This window comes from Poromitra crassiceps (assembly GCF_964638095.1).
Source record: "Poromitra crassiceps genome assembly, chromosome: 3".
NCBI classification, from domain to species: domain Eukaryota; kingdom Metazoa; phylum Chordata; class Actinopteri; order Beryciformes; family Melamphaidae; genus Poromitra; species Poromitra crassiceps.
The window spans coordinates 58,000,427-58,008,285 of NC_139625.1; positions in this window are offsets into that span (position 1 = coordinate 58,000,427).

Genomic DNA, 7,859 nt, shown 5'->3' on the forward strand with positions numbered 1-7,859 from the left:
TCAAGGTGTGTCTCAGGTTGCTGGGCCTGATGGCGTCAGCGCTTGTGGTGATCCCACTCGGCCGGCTATACATGAGGCCGGTTCAGCGGTGGGTGACGTCACTCAACCTGAGTCCGACGCACCACGGTCATCACAGGGTCTCCATCTCATCGGCGTGCGCGCTCACCCTGCGCCCTTGGAGACGCACGGCTTTTCTGACAACGGGCGTCTCCATGGGGACGATCCTGGCAAGAAAAGTCGTTACGACAGATGCCTCTCTGACAGGCTGGGGAGCCGTGTTCGAGGGCAGACTGGCGAATGGCACATGGAGCTCACAGCTGAGGGGGTTTCACAAACTTTCTGGAGCTCCAGGCGGTCTCGCTGGCACTAAGGCATTTCCTACCCTTCCTGAAGGGGAGGCATGTCCTGGTCAGAACAGACAACACCACGGTGGTGGCGTATATCAACAGACAGGGTGGGCTGCGCTCCTACCGACTTCACATGTTGGCACACAGACTGACTGTGTGGAGCGACTCTCACTTGTTGTCACTGAGAGCCACGCATGTGCCGGGGATATTGAACCGGGCGGCAGCTTTGCTGTCCCGGGGCAACCCCCGTTACAAGGATTGGAAACTTCACAGCGAAGTGGTGTCCCAATATGGTCGGGCGGAGGTAGACCTGTTCGCATCGGAAGAGGATGCTCAGTGCCCACTGTTTTATTCCCTGACCGGTCAGGGCGCGCCGATGGGGCTGGACGCTTTGGCACACGAGTGGCCGCGTGTCCCCCTGTACGCTTTTCCCCCATTAGAGCTGATCACTCCTACTCTTGCCAGAGTGAGAGAGAGGGGCCATGCTCTGATCCTGATAGCTCCACGCTGGCAAGGGAAAACCTGGATGGCGGAGATAATTCAACTGCTGTGCGGCACGCCATGGCCTCTGCCTCTCCGCAGAGATCTCCTGACGCAGGCTCGCGGGGAGATCTTCCATCCTCATCCGGAGCGCATGGCCCTATGGGCCTGGCCAGTGAGAGGCAAAATCTGACTACTGTCGGGCTTCCACGAAGTGTCATTGAGACTATTCAGAGCGCCAGAGCCTCCTCTACGCGCTGCGCATACGATGGTAAATGGCGCGCGTTCGAGGAGTGGTGCGTAAAAGCCGGGGAGGTGGCTTTTCAGAGCTCCGTACCGGTGATCCTGACGTTTCTGCAGGGGCTGCTGGATAAAGGCTTGGCTTTCTCCACTGTCAAAGTGTACTTAGCCGCTATATCGGCATGTCACATAGGCTTTGGGGACAAGACGGCGGGTCAGCATCCTCTCGTTTGTCGGTTTATGAAAGGGGCACGACGCCTGCGCCCGGTTTCAAGGGACTTGGCTGCCCCTTGGGATTTGGCTATGGTGCTTGAGGCGCTATCACGCCCACCTTTTGAGCCTTTACATCACGCAGAGCTTAAAATACTCTCCTTTAAGACCACTCTGTTGCTCGCTTTGGCTTCGGGTAAATGCGTGAGTGACATACATGCGTTGTCGGTGAATCCGGCGTGCATGCGGTTTTCAGGGGTGGATAAGGTTATAATGAGACCTAATCCCGCTTTTGTGCCTAAGGTTTTCAACCCGGCATTGCCATATCGCCCTATTGAGCTACATGCTTTTCATCCCCCTCCTTTTTCCTCGGGAGAGGAGGAGCGGCTTAATGCGCTTTGCCTGGTGCGGGCATTACGCATATACATTGACAGGACAGCTGGCTTCAGGAAGTCTGAACAGCTGTTTGTGTCGTGGGCTACGTCACACTTGGGGAAGCCTCTCACGAAGCAGCGTTTGTCACACTGGATCGTGGGGGCTATTACCATGGCGTATGATAGTAGGGGGATTCCTCCCCCTGAGGGTCTGCGGGCTCATTCCACGCGTGGAATGGCCACGTCATGGGCTCTGTTTCGAGGGATTTCTGTGGAGGAGATATGTGCGGCTGCCAGCTGGGCGACGCCTCACACCTTCACCAGATTTTACAGGTTGGATGTCACTGCACCTACACTGTCTCACACAGTGCTGAGCGTGAGTTGAGACACCAACTGTCCCTGTTGACTATCGTAACTGGTTGTATTTTCGGTCTTCGAGGTAAGCTTGTCTGACAATACGGGAGTCTCTATATCCCATAGTGAGATACCGAAACGAATGTCGAAAGAGAACTTTAGGTTAAGAAATTAACCCCTGTTCTCTGAGACATTCGTGAGGTATCTCACCAGACAGCCCTCCTTGCCTGGAGCGAGGAAGAGGTTGTGCTTGCTTAGACTGAGGGTAAGGACGTGACGTCAGGCTCTTATAGTAGGGGAAGCTCCCTCCCGCTAGGGAGCAGACGTCACGTCCGTCAGCCAGTCAGGACTGGCGTAATGCAATAAATGCTTCTAGGAAACAGCGCAGAGGGCGTGTTCCCATAGTGAGATACCTCACGAATGTCTCAGAGAACAGGGGTTAATTTCTTAACCTAAAGTTACACCCCCAGAACATGCACAAGGAAGTTGGGAAAAAAACCTTCAGACAGGGAAGAAGTTCGACGGAATCCGACCAATCACGACACGTGTGTCCATGAAAAATGCGGCATATTGGATTTTGATTGGACTAATGAGCGGAAGACCCGCCTTTCTGCGATTCTGATTGGACTAATGAGCGGAAAACCCGCCTTTCTACTTCCCATTCCAGTTGGTGCATGATTCTCCCCCATGAAGTACAGACGGTATGGCGGAAGCATTTGAAAATTGCAGAAGCCAACTCGTCTCTTCTAAGAGACTAGCCAGGCGCCTGCTCGTGAGGGAAATGCGATTCGCTTCCGCGCCCTGTGTGTCCTCAGTAGCTTACCTTCCGATTCAGCCTCATTCTGGCAGCTGGTGCTTCGCAGTTTGCGTTTCTTTTTCTGGGGAGGGCGCTCGTATCCCAGCCACAGTTCAGGGAAAGGATGTTCTTTGGTTGGCTTTTTGTCCACAAAGTGATGAGAACAAACAAAGATGACTTTCGGTGGTTTCTTCAAATTCAACGCCTTCATCCACATCTGTGAAACCAAACCTGCATCTGGTTTTCGGTAATAGGAAAACAGTGGTGTGCAGGGACATTGCCGTTTTGTGGCGAGCTGATGAACAACACACTCTCGATCCAACCACTCCTTCAGGCGTCTCCGTGTATTGTGACAGCCACGCACTGAACAATGTGTTCCGACACACATCTTTTGCATTGGAGTTTTGGCTTCTTCGCCTCCCAGCCACTTCTCTGGTATAGGGTGGTCTTTTGTAGGTCTTTTGTCAACAAAGTGAAAAGAACAAACATACGGTTTCTTCGGTGGTTTCTTCAGATTTAAAGCTTTTATCCACAGGCGAAGGGATTCCTCATTCTTTGGAGGGGGATGAAGGTCGTAGCGTGCCTTGCATCCACATTCATTTCTCGTACGCGGTCGATGATCAAAACACTCCTGCTCCAAGAAGCATTGTCGTTTGTACCAGTTATGATGACAACCCCGAGCTGAGCAACTATGACTTCCGGTTCTCCGCGAAGTCATAGTTGTCCGAGGAGTTGTTGTGTTGTGTGTGTTGTGTGTGTTGTTAGCCTAGCTGCTGCGTGAGTTCTTCTTCTTCTTCTGTTTGGTTTTACGGCGGTTGGCATCCAAAATGTTGCATTACCGCCATCTACTGAACTAAACCTTAACTTATCTGAATTGACTGGATTTTGATGTCTTCATCATATTGGAATCTATTTACAATGTTCATCATGTATCCACCCATAGTGCTCCCATTCATGATATATTATGTCCATTCTACGACTCAGTCGGCGGGAACTCATCCCTCAGCGCCTTCTCGATCTCCTCTCCAGAAATGTCAACAACATTCAAGAACCTTCTAGCTGCATCCATCATCATCTTAATCTTTTCCTTTTTTCCTTTGACCTGTTCCGCACAATTAATTACCATGGCCATTGTTGAGTTATACGTCTTTGCAGCATGTTGCATCCGGGAGTAAAATGAGACGATGGAGAGAGATGATATCTTTAGCCTTTATGGCGTAGTTTATTTAATCGCTGTTGGTCACAAGCATCTAGCTGTCAGTGCTACAGCTCCACACTGAATAACAACCCCGGCATTTTCTTCTTCGGGCACCGGAAGGAAGTGGCACGGAGGTACACACTACCAATGTACAATAGCGCCTCACTGTGGCGTTAACCCTTCACATAGCCAGTAAACACTGAACACTAGTACAGAACTGTGGACATATCTGTCATTGACATTTAACAGCCATGAATGTCAAAAATCCTTTCTTGTCCACACAAATGTTTCGTTCAATTCCACCAGTTCCACTCTTCTGCTCCGACTCATTTTGCACTTCCACTTTTTCCTTTCTCTCAATCTCCCTGCACTTAACAGCCTCAGCATACGACACTCCTTTCTCCTCTCTGATCCTGCTCACTTCATTCTCCTTAACTCTACGTGGACACTGCACTGACCCTGTTCTGTGACTCCCCTCACAATGCAGACATTTTGCCTCATCTTTACATTTCTCCCTCCTGCACTCCTTTCCACCACACCGTCCACATCTCCTTTCTCCTCTGCACACTGCAGCAACATGACCATACTCCTGACATGAATAACACCTGAGAGGAGCCCTCTCATACTCCCTCACCCTATAGCTGACACACTCCAAAAATACTCGATCCGGGATTTCTCCTTCAAAACTCAAACACAATGAGGTACTCTCCTCACTTACACCATGTCTAAACCTATTCATTCTCTTCGCCTCAAATACACCTTCCACTTCTTTAAATAAATCACAATCAACACATACTGGCACTCCACTGATCACTCCTTTATTCACTGTCACTGGACCCTTTCCAAGTCGGAAACACCTCACTATACAAGATTTGAACATACTGTAGCGAATCAGTGTTACACATACTTGGTGAGCAATAGAAGTGTCTCAACTACTGATAGGAACTGATGTGTGGGAGTGTTATATTGGGGAACACTATGCTGTGGGGATACTTCCGGGGGAGACTGAGCATGCGCGGTCAGTCTCCAGATACTGCCTAGAGGGGAAGCTGCTAGCTATGAGCGTGACAACCGCTGAGAGTTGTAAATATGGCTAACTGATAATAAAGAACCCTGTACCAGCAAGAAGCCTCTGCCTCATGAGTTACCAGGAACGTTACACTGGCGTCAGAAGTTTAAACGGTGAATATTGCCTCCAGAATCGGCGAGATGGTTAACAAGTTCCTGAAGAAAGGAGGCTAGCAGGCAAGCTAGCGAGGCGGGAGAAGGAGCGGAAAAAAACGGGGCCGGTGAGGGTGAAGATCGAGCGGGTTGACATTGCCGCTGTAGCCATGGAGGCTGTGCCACAGCCCAGCGGAGCTAGCCTGCGGGCCGAGGACAAAGACGGGACACGGGTCGAGGCGACAAAGGACAGCGGGCGGCGAGGAAGAAAGGAAATCACCCCGCCAAAATTCAACGGTAAAGGCGAGTGGGAGCCATATTGCACAATGTTTAACGTAGCAGCAGACATGAATGGCTGGTCGAGGGAGGAGAGAGCCAGTCACCTGGTGATGTCACTCGAGGGCGAAGCTATAACATGTGTGGCGGCAATGGCAGATACAAAAGACTTAGACGTTGTGATGGCGGCCCTGAGGAGGCGTTTCGGACAGTGCAAAGAAGAAGGCATCATGGTCGCGGAACTGTGTAACAGGCGTAGACGACCAGGGGAGTCGCTGCGGGCGCTGGCTACAGACATGGAGATCCTCAGCCGGCGCGTATACAGCCGGCTGCCGCCAGAATCACAGGATGAGTTAGCCCGAAATTACTTCATCCAGGCAATCGCGCCGCGAGGCCTAAGAGATCAAGTAATGCTGCAACGGCCAAAGACACTAGGAGTAGCGTTGGAGCTGGCGTTGGAAAGAGAGACAGTGGAGGGCTGGGCCATGGACAGCGACGCGGGGGGAGCCGCCCTCGTGGTGGGAATGGCGGCGGAGAGCCCGCTGCAAGAAGAGCCAGCATGGAAGATGGCGTTGACGAAACAAGGCAACATGGTGAGAGAACTGTCCGAGTCGGTGCAGCAGTTAAAATAACTGCTCCGAAGCGCGACCCTGCAGCCCACCCCACGAGACAATACCTGGCCCAGGGGGCCCGGGGCCATGCGCTGCTGGACCTGTGGACGCCCCGGACATCGGGCCAGAGAGTGCCGTGGAGGAGCGTGGAACCAGGGAAACGACACGGGGCCCGTCTAGAAGGGGCGAGACGGGTCCCCGATGTCATATTGCCCGTAGCCACGTCATCGCGGGAGGGAGCCCATCGACAGCAATGGGGAGGTGGGGCTCCGTCGTGCCCCGAAGTAGACGACATCGCCGGAGCTGTCAACATGCAGAGCGGGCCGCGCGCGATGAACGGCTGCCATGTTCCAGTCTACCTACAGGGGAGATACTGCGCCGCCCTGGTGGACACGGGGTGTACGGCAACGCTGGTGAACGTCAACATGATGCCCGAGGGGACGCGCCTGGAGCAGCCAGCGGCACAGCTGCTAAGAACAGTATCCGGTGAGTTGATGCCAATGAAGGGGAGGGGACACGTAATGATAACAGTGGGGGGACAGACAGTGGACTTTCCGGTGTGGGTGGTAGAAATGGCGGGGCCCTGCATCCGGGGGAAGACTACTTAACACTGAACAAATGCACAGTAGACCTAGGAAAAAGCACATTGACATTTGCAGGGGGGCCAGTAGTCCAGATGGGCCACCCTCCCACCGTTCCAGGGGAGCGGCCTAACGTTAACAACATCACTGTATACCGCGTCACAGTTAAGCACGGGCCCCACGCGGAGCCGCAGGGGAGACTGTGTTGGACATGTGGGAGACCGGGACACCTGGCCAGAGAGTGTCGAGGGGCTGTCGGGGACCGGGGGACGGCGGGAGAGGAGAGACGTGCGGGCGGTGGGCAGGTGAGACTCTGCTGGACGTGCCGTTCGCCTGAGCACTTGGCCAGAAACTGCACTGCGGGCCCCTACGATTGCTGGACGGAAAGCCGAGGTGGAGATCGAGGCCGGTTGTGTTCCCCCTGCTGTCCTGAACATGCCGCCCCCTGGGGGAGGGGGACGGGAGGACGAGCGAGGGCAAGACGAGGGGGGCTGTGCAGATGTGGACCTGGAGGACGACGACATGACCATCATGGATGTCGACGTGGGGGAGTTTAAACGCAGGCAGGCGGAGGACGCGGAGATCGGTCCGGTGCTTGCGTGGGTGGCGGCCGGACGCCGGCCCCCCGTGGGGGAGACTCACATGTTTTCCGGTGCCACGAAAGAACTGTGGAACATGTTTTCCGACCTGCGGCTGGATGAAGATGGGCTGTTGGGGAGAACAGGGCACGGGTTTGAGGGGAGGCAGACGGTTGTGCCCAGATACTTGCGGGGGTTGGTTGTGCGGTGGGCGCACAGGGGCCGTACGGGACATGACGAGCCTGAGAAGATGCTCCGCAATGTTAGTGCACTTTTCTACTGGGCCGGACACGAGGAGGACGTGTGGAGATACTACAGGGAGTGTGAGGACTGTGTTTAATTGGACACTTGGGGGACTTTGAAAAAAAAAAAAAAAAAAGGAGGAGATGGTGGTTGGAAATGTTGTAACAGAAGTAAATGATGTGCATGACATGAGATATTGTGGGGGAGGAGATGTGGGAAAAGCATGAGAGTGAAACATAAAATGTGGTGACATAAAATGTGGTTAAAAAACAAAGAAGCTGTTAATAAGAAAAGAAAGATGTTTGGGTGTGTTTTGGTACAGGGGGATGTGTGGGTGTGGTGTCAACGTGGGCGTTGACTTTTTGTAGGGCGGGGAGTATGTAGCGAATCAGTGTTACACATACTTGGTG